The 16,408-nt window shown below is 38.0% G+C and overlaps 1 pseudogene across 1 annotated transcript; it reads right to left on the minus strand.

Moving 5' to 3' along the window:
- Nucleotides 1-670: 670 nt before the first annotated feature.
- Nucleotides 671-15,010, minus strand: LOC144644072 (cytochrome P450 3A24-like; annotated as a pseudogene). Its single transcript, XR_013569024.1, has 14 exons — nt 14,887-15,010; nt 14,544-14,766; nt 12,506-12,602; nt 8,631-8,689; nt 8,206-8,302; nt 7,554-7,679; nt 7,007-7,095; nt 6,358-6,499; nt 5,985-6,112; nt 5,306-5,524; nt 4,832-4,920; nt 4,128-4,265; nt 3,348-3,511; nt 671-2,768 (listed from the first exon to the last, which is right to left on the minus strand). The product of XR_013569024.1 is annotated as a cytochrome P450 3A24-like (transcript).
- Nucleotides 15,011-16,408: the final 1,398 nt, after the last annotated feature.

Raw genomic sequence — 16,408 nt, forward strand, 5'->3', positions numbered from 1 at the left:
AAGCAACGGGCCCCAAGTATTTTTAGTTCAGTGTAATATATCGTTGGTTTTCTCATCAAAGCTTTTGTTGTTTAGGAACCAATCGCGTGACGTTCGCAATATTTGAATTTCGAGTTCCTGTGGTTAAAGGGACTCAGTCACGGACAACTCATTTTGAAAAAAACTGGCAAGTTTTTTAAAGTTTGTCAGTCGTAATCCGTCTTAATCTTCGTCAGACGAAACCATGAGGCATCCATGGTTATTTTCGCGTTTTTATTACTCCTTTGTTGCTTTTTACATTACACAACTATTATTTTGAGGTTTCCTTCAATTTGGAAGTAATCAGAAAAATGACTATAAAATTATCGTGACAATGCTGACCATGTCCCTTTAAAACAAAAGTTGTGAATTCACTCGATATTTGTTTTTGTGCATATTAGTATCAATCCTCGTATGATGTTTTAAAATAATTGCATGTTTTTATATTAAATAGAACTTCAAAACTGCGATATTGACTTGTTGCTAAAACATTTAGCGGCAGTAGTTTTATGGGACTTATTCAACACAACAAGACCTTTCAGAACAGGAAGCTATATAAATATACTTTTAGTTAGTTATTTTTGCGAGTGTGCCAGATGCTTTGCATGCTCATTTTGGGTTCAGACGTGTTCAGCAAAATCACATGTAAAACAAAACTTCCAGCTCGATATCATAAATCTGGTATGCGATAAATTTGAATTTATTGAACATTTTGTCATACCAATATTGACATTTCGTTTTTCAAAAAGCATTTGACAATGAAGGGTCGGCAACACTTCGCTGACACCACTGTGCAGGCTATACGGTCCTATACGAATTACATTTGAAGCTTTTTATTAAAAATGTATAGTAATGTGACCGCCACACTCTTTCTCTAACATCAAGACTTTTAACAAAAAAATATTTTTTACATCAACTAATCAAGGCAAGCCATCGGAAAACCAACTACTCTTAGTGCGAGCTTTGCTTGAATTGCCGATTACTTGTAATAATACAAGATCATTATAAAAAACTGTGTTGGATAAATCTGGCCACGATTGTGGCAGGTTTAATAACATCAAATTTAACAGAATCACAAGACAGCGATCTATGTAAAAGCGATCAATAAGTAACTTCTAAAAAGTGGGGCGACAAAAATCCGCCAAACTACGAATACAACAAGTTTGAAATAGAAGCAACAATGAAATAACAATGATAACTCGTTGGTATGTGAAGGGGAAGGAGGCGGGTAAGATTTTACACAAAGGTGATCCTGTCCTTTTCGATGGCAAAGGAAGGAAGGAAGGATAGCTTAAGAAATAGAAGTAATATACCCTCAAACAACGCCCCTCAAATCTCATTGGTACAACCTAACCCAACGAAATATCATGTGAGCACCTATGAATAAATTATTTTGCCATGACATAAATTACATTATATCTGGGTTATAATGTCTGTTTTTTATCCGAAAGTAGAAAAAATAGAAATATAAACTGAAATGGAGACCTGAGATACATCCCTTGCACCAAGAGTGATATTGACGTCTACGTCTATTTATTTTTTTATTTATTTTGCCGCACAAACAAAAAATATAATTATGAAAAAATAGATAATACAAAATCAATATACAAGATAATAATTAATACACAAGACTACAATGTAATATAAGATTAGAAACAAAATGGCGAGGGAACCTAATAAAAAACCACGGGGCTTGTAAGCTTAGGTTCCCTCACAAGAAAAACAGATGACTGGTTCAGGTACTGAAGTAGAAAGACTTAAAAGACTTAAAAGAAGACGGAGTTAATAGTTATCAATCATATATGCTTTAAGTTTTCTTTTAAAAGATGCCAGTGATGAAGAGCCCGAAATTTCAGGTGGAAGCGAATTAAAAAATTTAGGACCTTGAAAGAATACGGAGAATTGTCGGATATTTGTTCTACATAATGGTAGACGAAAGGAGTTTGCATGCCTTGTATTATAACGATGGATTTGATTGTTGGAGACTTTAATAACATAACTAAGGGCGCTTTCCATAAGACGGCCGGCCCAGTGGTTCTGAATGTATAATATAGGTCTTTTTCACGAGATTTTCCACAAATCCACCACAACACTGAATAATATTTATGCATTGACTGATTCGATTGGACAAATCTGAGTAACAACAAAATTCTGTTCTGGAATGTACCGGACCGGCCTGCCAGTTCTGACTAATTAAATGCACCCTTGGTGATTCTATAGCTTGCTAATGCCATCGCGCACTTTTCCGATTGATTCTTCAAGCTCGTTTAAAATGTTCTATATTTAACAAGCCAACAAGAGGAATCAGGTACAAAACCAAAACCACCAGCTACAAGTTCAGTCTTCCTTTTAGTTTAGTTAATCACATGGTTACTTCACGGTTTGTTCTCTTTTGTCTTACTACAGTCGCTGGGTCCCGCTGTACAACGTTATACTAAACTAAAGCGGCTCTTTTACTTGGAAATGCTAATACATGTATGACGCATCTGATAGGTGAATATCCTCAATTCGGTGATAAGCTTTATTAACTTAGATTATGTATAATAATGATCTGAACACTTCAACGAACCAAGTAAAAGGAAAAAAATAAAGGTGCCAACGTAATGCAGTTAAATCTTAGAAAAGATTATTCCCTTGTGTTTGTGAACAAAACGGCACACAATCTTGTTCTACTCTCTCGGTGAAACCTTCAACATGATTTGCCCTGGAGAACAAGTGAGAACGAACATAACTGCAAAATCTGCTGGAACCTAAAAAGAAACAGCAAACCAATTATTCTTGTGAAACACCAATGTATATATGACTACTGCAGTTATCAATCACATTTTTATTATTCCATTAGACAGTGGAACTGAACAATACTGTCCTGCTTTTTATTAACGTCCTGAGCACAACAGAATAGTTGGAGTTGAAGGTGGCCTTTTGACTGTTTTCTTGCCATTGTTTTCGTTTCTTGCCCACGGTTCTGCAACCCACACAAATATGGTACATTTGATCCCATGAAAAAAGAGATCCAAAAAGGAATGGACCTTCCGTCCTGCATCTTCATAGTGCATGGAGTTGTTACCTACAGGGCAACAGCCAAACATTAAAGATATTGTGTTGCTCCTGAAGTGGACTTCTAGTGGTGACAATACGAACAAAAAGAGAGAGCAAGAAAGACATGTACACGACTAGCCGAGTCCGGTCTATCTGAAAAACTAGAATAGGGCTTATCTTGGGAAAGGTACAAGGGTAGTCACCCCGGGGCCCGGGGAGGGGGGTAGTCCAGGAAGGAACGTTGAAAAGGCCGAAGACTGACTTTCACATGAATAACTATATAAGCTTACCGCTGTTTTCTCGGTGCGCTCCAACTTGTATTTCTTCAGTAATCTCACCAGAGTCAGTTTAACTTCCAGTCAAAGCAAATCTCATGCCGACACAGTTGTGAGGACCAAATCCAAACGGCAGGAATGTATAAGGGTGACGCTTTGCTTTCTTTGTTTCGGTGAATCTGTCAAAAGCAAGTATATAGTTTCAAACTTATTCTTATTAACTAACTGCTTTAGTGAAAACTATCAAGTAAAAAGGAGATGGTTATTAGAAGACAGCCACGCTTTATAACAAAGGTCTTTTACCTCGGAAAAGTAAAAAATAAAAATATTAAAAACCTGATTCCGACAGCATCATTTTTAATTAACAATACATTTGTATACATATGTTTATAGTACAGTAGATGGTAGATACTTTATTTAACGTGGAACTCCACTTAGCTATAAGCTGCTTCACAGGAAGCCCACAAGATAAATACTTGTTTTCGACGGAGCAATCTTGTACATATGTAGTTGAATCCCGATAACTCGAACCCTCAGTAACTCGAACCTCCTGCTAACTCGAACCTTTTCTGATTCCCTTACAGGTCGTTTTCTTCCTATTTTACCCTCGATAACTCGAACTGCCGATATCTCGAACCTTTTTCGATTTCTCTTCAAGGTTCGAGTTATCGGGATTCAACTGTACTTATGAACGTGTGCAACAGTAAAAACGGCATTAATCAATAGGAGGAATGAACTTGATATCGCTGGTTTAAAGCTAAGAACTTGTTGTTGAAGTAAGGCTCGTCTCCTCACCTCTCTGGATCAAACTTTTCGGGCTCTGGCCAAATCTCTGGGTCATGATGAATTGCATAACATGGAATCGTGACGGACGTTCCTTTTGGAATTGTAACTCCTTTGATGGTGCAGGTCTCGTTGCAATCTCTCTGGAGTCTAAGGCAGGAGTTAAGAAAGAAAAACATGCAAGCTGCATGATCAAATCAAGCTCTAAAAAAGAGGTCGGAAAGCGCCAAGCAACCCCAAAAGAAGAGACGGCGCCCCAGAAACAGCTGGCGACGCGACACTGCGATGCGAAAATGAAGCTCACGGGACAAACCTGGAAGGAAGTACAACGAAGAGCCCCAAGCTCGAGTTCGCTGTCGAGGGGTTGTTAATGGCCTATGCTCCACTTTGTTGTCAATGGCCTGTGCTCCACCTGGAGCGATGGGCCTAAGTAAATATGCTACACTTGGAACGATGTGCTTAAGTAAGAGATTGCATTTTACATGTAACTGCCTTTTTTACATTTTTTATAATCATTAATTTTTAACTGTTTTTGCAAAATATTTGAATCATACCTTTTATCACTGAAAAGCCCCACTTAGGGGTTTTTAATAAAGTATCGGATCGTATCGTATCGTGTGTGTGTTCGAGTTTCATTCTAGTCATCTAGTATAGCTTAAGGTAGGTTACTTATATCTCAAACCCATATCCATCGCATTTATTTCTATTATACTTACACAAACCCCGGGGGATAAATTCTGAAGGTTTCGTTAATAACCATGTCAAGGTAATCCATTTTGTGAAGGACGTCATATGAGGGTGACTCCTACAAATCCAAAAGAATTTTATTATAAAAAATAAAACACCGCCTCGGATCATCAATTTTCATCGTTATTGAACAAGAGAGTGTGCACAAATTAGCGCGTGGAAAGGGAAACGAGTTTCAACGTGGTGAAAATATGGTCATGCCCTTTCCAAGGAAACGTTTAAGCTTCACTCTTACCCCCTCTTCGCCCTCATGGACTTTGGTTGAAATGGTTTTGTTGTGGGGCGTAGGCTGATCGCTGAGATAATTAAACCTTGCAGAATATCGAAGATTAGATATTGCAAAGCAAAGTTGGTAATGTTTAGGAACCTTTGCATGACGGAAATACAAAAGAAATGCACTTTGGAAAAGTGTTTGTTTTGTCGCAGCATCTTATACTATCTACCTCATCTCCAGGCCACATACGGTCAATCTCGTCTCTCAGTTTGTCTTGCACATGCGTGTTAATGGCGAGATGATAACAAACAAAGCCCAGAGTTGTACTGGAAGTGTCATATCCAGCGAGAAGGAACACAAGAGCTTGAGCCTGAATATCATCGTTGTCAATTTTTTCTCCTCCTGTTTCTTCTTTGGCATCTAGCATCAACTGCAACATGTCTTTCCGCTGTTGACAAAGTATGTAAATATAGTGTGCAGGTTACTATAAAACAACAACGACAACAAAACTAGCGACTTTCCCTTTGTACTGTTTTGGCGCGATCACAGTCCATTGTGAGGCACTGATTAAGGACACTGCAGAGTAAATTACTTTTCAGGACCGTAACCAGATCTTTGCCATAGACGAGGCAAGATCTTGATAGTGGGTTCTGGGGGCATGCCCTCCAGAAAGTTTTGAGATCTAGAAGCTCTGAATCGCTTTCAGAGACATTTTTCATGAGGAATTTCTTGAGTTAAATCAATTTGTTCTGGGGATTATTTTCCCCACAAAACTTATTTTGATTTAAATTTTGGATAAGGATTTAGACGAGACAAGTGCCTCGTCTTGCCTCTTGCTAGTTACAGCCCTGCTTTTACTGTTATAAAACTCATTAACTATCAGGTAATGATGGTTACTCACAGCTTACCTGTGCTTTCTTGTTACCATTTGCTTTTGACCTTTCTGCGATGATATTTGCTGCTATGGACCCAAGCTTGTCCCAGTCAAAAGGGTCCGGCACGTACTGCAATAGTAGTTCTCCAAATGGTAACAGAACTGCAAAGATATAATTAATAAGACTTACAATACATATAGCATTCTAAAAACATTTAACTTCAGAAGACGCGAGTGATATATAAAATACATATGACTGTCATTAGGTGAGTTAACATGACTTTGAGGCTATGGGATGTTACCTATCGACATTTGGGGATATGGTTAGTACTAATATTTATTAAATGCAATGTAATGTAGGTAATGCAAGATTGGATTAACAAAACTTGAAACTAGTAAACCCTTACAAAATAATCCAGTCAAAGGGTGTGGCGCCATGGCCTTCTTTGCTAGTTCAGTAATTGGATCATTTTCAACAGTTTGTGTTTTTCCGCCTTGACTCCAAATGCTGTTGACAGAATTACTTCCATGGTCAGACTTTGAAGCCACCTAGAAAACAAACGAGGTTTGAAAGCACTCATTTGAAGTTCTTAATAATATCTCATAAAAGAACGTCTTCCAAGGGACTTTTTTAACCTTTGTACTTCAAAGTACTTGAAGAATAAATTATTTACATTGTGACTATAAGCAGTTGAGACGTCCTTCTGATGTGATTATCTTTTTGTTGTAGATCAGAAACATAGTAAAAAATATGGCCATAGCAGGATAAATCAGGGATATTTTTTTCTTTCTACAGCACAGAAACGCGGCTAATAAGATCATCACCGTTAGGTTTCATGCTCAAGGCACACAAGACCAGACCTCGTCATGAGGTCCTCTGAGACCTCCGTCATAGTTTACGCGTAAGTGTACGATCGCCATCAAAAGCTGCGAAACAACCTAAGGCAATTATGTTCACAAACATTTTAAACACTTTTTGATTTTATTGTAGTTTCCCTATGTGTAATATAAATCTCCTACATAAAATCCTGTTAACTTGTTCGATTATATAACAACCTGTGAAAATCGACGATTTCTCCTGTCTTGGAAATCCTGTCCACTTTTTCCATTAGAATGTCCACTGCTTCATTCATAAAGGACATCATCTGATAGAGATATATTACATAAACAAAGAAAAATATAAATTTATGCTTTCACACAATCGTAGGAGTTTTCGATGGAAATACATGCAGAGCGGAATACTATAATTAAAAGATAGAGGCTGTACGGACAGTTTCTCGAGTTTCACGCACGAAGCGATCATCAGTCTGATGATCGCTTCGTGCGTGAAACTCGAGAAACTGTACGTACAGCCTCTATCTTTTAATTATAGCATTACATAATAATCATATTCCTATTAGTGCTATATGACTGATATTGTCTTTATTGTGGTTCTGTCCCTCTGGTTTCCGACCAGCCTGGATGTCCGGCTTCCTAAGGGAAATTAATTATAAACGAGCTGGGACACAATATTTGTCTGGAAAATTATAATAATAGTTAAAATAACCAATCAATAAGGTGCCTCATGAAAGCAAGTAGTTAATTTAAAAACTTATTTACTTGCCTGCTTCATTTTAGATGCACTGAAAGTTGGCGACAGGGTACTACGAATGTCTTTCCACTTCTGACCTTGTACAATTGTTAACATTCTGTCATAAGGCTTAAAGGCCTCAAGGTTGTCCACCAATCTCTAATAAAAGATTTAATGGAAGAATGTTCTTCAGACATACAAGGGCTTGTGTCCTTACGGACAAAGTCTCGTGGGCAGTGTTACCATACTCTCTTAACAGGATATTCTTCTGTTTAAACTATAACACAACGTTGCCTCAATCTTCATTTGGAGGGTACCTCTAGACCCTTCTCTAGAGAATCGTATAAAGGTACACTTTCAATGCCCATATTATATCTGTAGAGAACAGGAAAATGCAAATTCACGTGAAAATTTACAAACATCTATGCCTACCAAGAACTATACGCGGGAACAATTCAGCTGCCATCATCAAACATTTCTAGGTCTCGACCACCTGCATACCTGCAGAATGGACTTTCGTTTAACTGTGTTCCTTTAGACAGTTTTGAGCTTTCTTGACTGTGAAATCTGATAACGTTTGCGTTTGATATAATAGCGACAAGTATATCGTTTGGCATATGCCCAGCAAACCAGGCTTTACACCAAAAGAAAAGGACTACATTCCAAAATAATACGATTAATTTACCTTTCGATCGTGGAACTTGGGAAATTCTTTAACAAGGATCTCTTTGATCATATCTGGATCAGACACCACAAGAAAAGGCATGCGGAAAATGTATATTCTGAAAAATGAATTAAAACCATTATCCCCTCTGTTTAGGGTGCGCTGTTTGGGGCGTCCTTTGGATTGATTCAGTTCGAATCAAGATGATATGATGATATGCAAGGTCACTCGGATCATAGTGCATCAAAGTGACCCTTGAATCCACTCCAGACAAAGAATCGTGGGTTTCTTTGATGGACCTTGATCCAGGTGATCTTGGATCGCTGATCCTGATCCAAATGAACGCACCCTTATTTCAAAAGTATATACTTATTAACATCTCTACATAAGTTTTGACTATTACTAGCATATCACTATAGCTAAAATGTATAGCTGCCAATACATACCCAAAGACCTTGCCATATTTCTTACACCATTCCAGTTGACATTTTGGGATAAGGTTCGGCTGTATAAAGGAATTAGGGCGGAATTACAAACACTGTTACGGAAAGAAATTGGTACTTTGTAATTGAGGTTATTACAAGATTGTGCCAGGGAAGTACCATGCTAATGGCTGGTTGGTGTAAGCGTGTTGGACTCCAAATGTGATGTTTAGCTTTAGAACCTGCTAGCGTCCTTGTTTTTTTTTTTTTTTTTTTTTTTTTTTTTTTTTTAATTGCAACACAACGACATTCTTACAAAAGCAACTTACATTACTTACAAACACTAACGGCACATGCTACATTACAACTGCTTCTGCTAAACAACAATAAATATCATATATAGCTGATCTATTTACATTCTTGCTCTGCTACTTACTTACTTAATAACTGTTTTACAAAACTGTCCACTTAGAGATGTAAATTTACAAATAATTCTCTTAAGTAACATAGCCAAAACGTAGCTTATATCAACTGAATTAATCAAGTAATTAAAGAGGGGAAAACAAAATGCTAAAAAAATAAAATAATAAGACTATCTTAAATTGCTAGAAAAAAATGCCATTTATTCTCAAAATCTTTCACTTTATCAGACGTGGCTGCGATATATTTCTCTAGCTTCATCTTTTCCCGCACAAGAGAGACGAAATCTTGAAACTGGAACTTAATAGTATCTAATGCTTTAACATATATAAAATACTTGCCTAACATGATGAGATGGTTGAGAGCTAAACAGTGAGTGTGACTGCGAATAATTCCGAACATGACGTCTAACTCCGAAAGACTCAATTTCGTGTTACTTAAAAACGAATACCACTCTTGGAATATATTCCAAAAAGAGGTTGCCTGCGGGCAGTGAACAAACATATGCCATATGGTTTGACACTCAGAAGGACAAAAAGGGCAGAAAGGGGAGGCAACTTTTTTCATTTTGTGTAACAGGTTGTTCGTTGGTAAGATTTGATGAATAATTTTGTATTGGAACATAGCTAATTTTATTTCTTTCGTGGCTCTGAATGGTAATAGGTATAGTTTATTTAGGTCCTTCTTCTCGACCCCGCATGCTAAAAGTTTTTTCTCAGAAGTAGGTGGGGGTAGGTTTTCAAGGTTTAACAGCATGTCATATATTATTTTGCAAGACAGTGAACACTTTGAGGCATTTGATGCAGCTGGGGCCTCAGAATTCTCTCCGAGCAGCGTTTTCCAACTTTTGGGAATAGAGGAAAGAAGGCTATAATATTGCAAAAAGTTACATTTGACTTTGTATTTATTGCGAAAAGAATGAAAAGAAAGAAAGCGATTTTCACCGGAGTCCCAAAGATCAGATATTTGCTTTATTCCTGCTCGAAACCAAAGGGGGTACCATATCACTTTCCCATTCACAGTTATAAATCTGTTGTTCCAGATCATCTGTGAAAGTACCTCAGTTTTATTAATGGGCGTGACTGCTGCAATATCCTGCCAGCAATAAATAATTCGTTTGTAGAATTCAGGTAAATGCTTATCGAGGTCAAGGAGTTTATAATCATAATTGCATTTAAACAGTTCTGTGCCGCCAACACCAGCTAGGAGTAATTTCGGTATATATTGCCATGGTGCAATATATTAACGCTTTGTCGAAAATAGAAAAGTCCCTCATGCCCAGGCCACCAGTATTTTTTTGCCTGATTAGAGTGGTCTTTTTTATTTTGGCTGGTTTGTGGTTCCAAATAAAGTCGAATGTGATTTTGTCGACTTCTTTGGCAAAATCTCTTGGGGTTTCCATAACGCTGCAGATAAACACGAGTTTTGAGAGTGCCAACGTTTTAACTATGTTTATCTTGCCATATATGGATAGGTCTCTGCGAGACCACATATTTAAAGTTTTCTTTAACGATACCAATTTTTCATGAAAGTTTTTCCTTTCAGAAACTTCAAGATCGTACGAAAAATGTACTCCAAACGCATAAACTGGTTCACTGTCCATTCGAAGATTATGAATTGTATCTTTTCTGTAGCGCATAGAGCCGAGCCATAGCATTTCAGATTTTGTTTGGTTAATTTTTAGACCAGAGCAACTTTCAAAAAGCAATAATAAATCAAATAAATTGGCCACTGACTGGGCATCAGAAAGAAGTGCAGTTGTGTCATCTGCATATTGCGAAAGCTTGACTTCTCTATGTTCTTGTATCTTAATTCCTTTTATTTGGTTCGATCGTCTGATACGTTGCGCCAGTATTTCCATGGCAATAACGAACAATGTGCCTGAAAGTGGGCACCCCTGTCGCACCCCACGTTCTAGTTGAAAGTGTTTTGACGCGTGACCGTTATTCAATACGCAACTCGAGATGTTCCTATAAAACACTTTAATCCACTGACGAAGGTCAGGGCCGAAATTCAAAGTTTCAAGACATTTATGAATAAAATTCCACTCAATCGAGTCGAAGGCTTTTTCAAAGTCTAAGAACACTGCAACGCCTGGGATATCCTTCTGTTAGCGCCCTTGTTTGTTTAAGGGATGACTTCTGCTTGACTCCTCGTTACTTTCGGTGCTATGCGATATCCCTGGCTAGATTGGGAAGCCGACGATATATTTAATTTTGCCTTCAATGCAAAACCGAGCACACACAAAGCCTATGAGGCATGGGCACGTTGGTCAGCCGGGCCCACGATACGTGTTATTGACACATCAATAAGATTACAGCAGCATGGCTAAAAACATACAAAACCTACATGCACCACAGCCGGGCATGTAAACCCCCAAAAACCACTATGGGAAAAATAAGGGACCGTGTACCCCCGACCAATATGGTTCTCTTCACAAAGGTATTTCAGGAGCACTATCAAGACTTTAAAAAGTTAAAATTGTGGTCTATAGTTTTCTCAAAAAATCACAATACTAGTGCACTGAAGCTATACAAGGGGTGTTATCATGAGTTACGGGAGCATGATGTTTTGATCTCAAATTGAAAACGTCGGGAAGAATTTTTCAAACTCTGTCCTTGTGTGTTCAGAAAAGTCGTAAAAACTAACTACAATTTACTCTCTCTTCAACAATTCACTTAATATCTTTATTTTAGTCTTCTAGATGTAATTTAATTGTGGACTGTCTGAGACAGAGTGAAGGTAAGTAGTCGTACTTTTAGAACTGTTTTGATAAAAATGCAACAAAATTACCCGGCAATAGCTCCCATTTTGTGTCCCATGATAAGCCAAAAGGCTTGAAATAGACTTTACCTACTGCTTCGCCTTCTAGTAAGGTCTACACCAGCGATGATTCCCAGATCAGTGTAGCAATCCGTATACATTACTTAAGTCCCGTACAATTTTATCCTTAAGCATTAATATTACAGGTTTGTGTCTGGGACTCATAACTGGGTAATTTTGCACTAACTTATGCATTAGAGCGGTTTTCACTTGAGTGTCGAAAGTACTTTGCGTTTGCTTTGGTTTTGCATTACTACGCTTAGTGATTGGCTTAAAAATCTCGCGCCACTTTCTCAGCCAATCAGAACTAAAACCAAAACCAATCGTGACTCGCTCGCGCACGTTTTCCCGCGCTTCGTGCCGGCTACATGTATTTGCTTCGAGTTTTGATTGGTTCACTGGATTGTCTGTGTCCTTTGTGATTGGCCAGAGTAATTACTTTGGTTTTGGTTTTACGACACTCAATTGAAAACTGCTCTATATGTAACTAATCCTAGGAAGTACATATCAACACTTTAAGTGCCAAGGAAACCCTTTCAAAGAGGTACCGTAATTAACCCTTCAATGACGAATCTCTTACTTTCCGATACAAGACCCTAAAGGCGATCCTGCCTATATATATTGCTTGGATATCGCTGGCAAAATCAGTAACTTACATTTAACTGGTTTTTTAACGAATTTCCAAACAATGGAAGAGGTGTTGGCCCAGAGAATCCAAGTTTCTTGAGCACAGTGAATGGTGCAACACAATACCTTAAAAAGAAGACATTGCAAAGTAATGAACCATAACAACATGTAACGATGATCATTGCATTTTCACTGAACGCCTTTAACTTTTCCTCGCCACTGTCTGATTATCAATCAGACGGGTGATGGCAGTAATGAAAATTTTCAACTACGGTAGGCAGGTTTCATCAAATTGTCAGATTCACTGAAAATAAATGAAAAGGCCCTTTTAGAACCCGTGTCAGGACGCCTTGACAATCACAAAATGGTCGAGTGGCACGAAATGGATGTAGGTCAGAAATGGAAAAAGAGAGCAGGAATTTTATAGTAGGATTGCCAATTTTGAGACTATTGATGTCAAAATGTAATTTTTTATTTTTTTTTAAAAAAACCCCAAAGACTTGATATATTTAAAGCTTTGCCATTCAGTTAACAAATCCGTTAAAGTTTTGAAACTTTCAAACCACTATAAAATATTGAGCTTAAACGTCAATGACGTCAATGGTCTCAAATGTGGTAATCCAGTAATTTTCATCATGTCCTTTCCATTTCTGGTGTACATTTGGTTCCATGATCAAACCTGTTATGATGGACAGGGTCACGTGACAACTGAAAGCGTTAAAATGTTCATGCTGTAAAAAGTCGCGTGACCACTGACTTGCGTTACGTTACGGGGGGGGGGGGGGGGACCACCCTCAAAAACATAGCATTCGCCGTCTAATTATAAATATAAAGTTGCTATATGCACAAAACGAAAGCCTGAATATCAACATTCTGTCCACAATGTGAAAACTTGAATATTGACCGATATATTATTTACGACTTTAATGAACGGGGACACTTTGAAATGCATTCGTCGACATTCGTGTACAGTATGTGGTCCTTGGTCCGCGAATAAAAGTGATAAACTTGAATATCTTACCTGAATCAAAACATTATCGGCTGAAATTTTCCCTGAAGATAGCTTTTATGATTCTCGAGTTAATTCCAGAGTGGCAACTTTCCTTATGAAGTATTTTTCTTGTAATTCGAAAAAAGGTGATCGTGTTCGCTGGCCCTTGGTCCGCGGTTGTGGTCCTTTATCCGCGAGTCACGTAAACAAAGTGAAAATTACTGTAAATCGCAATAATTTTCAAAAAAGTTGCAATGTTTTAGCAATATTTAAGTTATTCTTTTCTATTTTTGACATTTTTAAGCTTCAGTCTTGCTGGAAGTCGTTGTTAGGTGCGAGTATAAAACAACCAGTATATTCTTCAGATTTCTTTCAGACCGAAGTCTCCAACGAAACCCGCGTCTTAATTTCTTCTCTTTATAACTCTCCAATTCAATTTTGAAACATTTGAAGCGAGGATAAATGCCGTAGCACCAATGCGTGCACCCAGTACTTAATATTTTTCTGAATGATCGTTGTTTTAGAACACTTTTTTAATTCACAGTCAAAAGTCACGGACCAAGGACCCATATGCAAAAATTGTTTATAACTTTTATTAGTCGCTAAACCGAAAATTTGCAACTCTGCAGCAAATTTCTTCGCAGATTCTGAAATCTATTGATATATTAACCTGTTCTCCAAAAAAACACGTTATCCCGTTGCGTTTTATCTATGCACTAGCTTAGTAAACGCGACCATGTAATTCACGGACTCGCGAAAAGTTGAAATTTCAAGAAAGGCAAATTTACCTGTCTGTTGACAAGCGTGAATTTCGCATCGTAACTGACAGTAAAAAAGCTGAAAATTTAACATAGCAAAGAAGAATAGTCAAAGAATCATTGGAAACATTCATTTTTTGCCGAAGTTTAGATATCGAGGAAATATTAAATCATATTCGAAAAAGTCGCGGACCAAGGACCTCACGGACCAAGGACCACATACTGTATCTACTCGCTGTGTATCAGACGCAATTAATCAAGACTCTGGGTACGAGTTTGTTGAAATCTAATCTAGCAACATTATTACATCGTACATACCGGTAGAACAGGATGATCAGAAATCCGACCAAGAGCGTAACCCAGTGATCGTTCGCAAACTGAGCTATTGGTTGCAGAAAGTCGGCCATCTTTTAATACTTGTATTTGTTACAAACTAAATAGGTCAGACTTGCTTGTAAAGCTGCTTTTAGGCAGGTCGAGGCTGGGGCAGGTTAAATTCAGAACTTTGTCTTCTCTTCTGCGTGTTCTGTTCAATTCTTTCCTATAGAATATGATAAAATAAAATTGTAGAGAAAGAAGCAAAACAATATGTTAATGCATTACACGGATTCGGACAAATCTCTGCGAGTGACTGAACACGAAAACAAGCTCTTTAACTAACTTTAAACCGAGGATCCACAAAAAATACAGCTGAGTCTTGTATCAATAAAGGGTTTTTTCTTGCATTCTGCAACTTATTTCGTTCCAGCTTGGATTAGCTTATATACCATGTTACATGATTTGACCTTTGATTGAACAATGTAAATTTCTAAATTTATTCACGGCTGATGAAATGTCAAGACCGAGTGACGGTGTCACGCAAGTCGATAGTTGACTGACTATATGTAATTACTTTCGTTTTATCGTGAAGGAAATGTTTATTTCTTCTTTTGTTAAGATTTGATTTGGATCTCAGGGCGATTTGGAAAATTATTACACCGAATCAGTAAACGTTCTTCATTTTTGTACCCAGAACCGTCAGTCCAACAATTTTAGCAATTTGCATAAGCCTTGACGTAATCAAAGGTACAGGTACGTCACTGGCACTGAACAAGCAATTGTTGAAATTGTAAGATGATTCATCCTAAACCAAAATTTGTGTTAGTAGTGTAAAATTTACTAGTAATTCAGGCGAGCAGGTGATGCAACTAAAAGCGTTATGTCACGAGCATGTTGTCATCCTTAGCAAAACCTACATTGAACCAGGACCAAAAATTACCAAAGGTAAGTTAGATCAGGAGGAATTTGAAAACTGAGGCAAATTTTTTCAACATGCACCACCTTGCCGTACCTCAATAAAGCGGATTCGTTATGAACCAAAGTATGGTGATGATAGTCGTTCTCCTCGGAAGGTTATCATTTTTCATACTTACCTTTACAAACGAATTTTTTAAAAGTATAACCAGGGCCTTTGCCAGACTTTTAGCGTAGACGAGGCAAGATCTTGCTATGGGGTGTAGGGCATTCCCCCTAGAATGTTTTGAAGTCTAGAAGCTCAGAAACGCGTTTTTCGACATGTTTCAGTAAGTTATTTCTTGAGAAAAAATATCAATCTTGTTCAATTGGGAGTTATTTTCCCAGCTAAACGTACTTTGTTTTTAATTTTGGGTAAAAATCTTGACAAGGCGCTGATAACGAAATATTTGGGAGGCGTAGTGGCGCATGTTAGCGAGTTCGACCCGAATGTACTGAGAGGTCCGGAATTTAAGCCAGGCCAAGGTCCTTAGGCGCTTGCACTGTGTTCTAAAACAAGACACACTCCTCTCAGGTGCACTATGTATCGGTGAATTCAATTGTCAATAAACCGACTTGATAACAAGCTGGGTGTTGCGATGGGGGTTGGGGGGGGGGGGGGGGGTGCGAGCTGAATATCGATAATTTACGCTCTTCGGAAATGGTGCATGAAAACCAATGTGCACGCTCCAATGAGTTTCTATCGATCGAGGGCAATCTATCTTTATTCATCTCTTTAGTGCCTTCTGTCGATCGATAGAAGGTACCTGCCTAACCAAAAGAAATTGTGAGCTTGCCAATAGTCGCCACTGGGCCACGCTAGAACACAGTAATCAGCGAAACCATACATCCATAACCTGGTGACAGCACTTTGAATTTTTCTGGTGCAAAGCAGTCCATTTTAAGAGCAA

Source organism: Oculina patagonica, chromosome 2 (assembly GCF_052425735.1).
Source record: "Oculina patagonica isolate OP01 chromosome 2, crgOcupat, whole genome shotgun sequence".
Classification (NCBI taxonomy): domain Eukaryota; kingdom Metazoa; phylum Cnidaria; class Anthozoa; order Scleractinia; family Oculinidae; genus Oculina; species Oculina patagonica.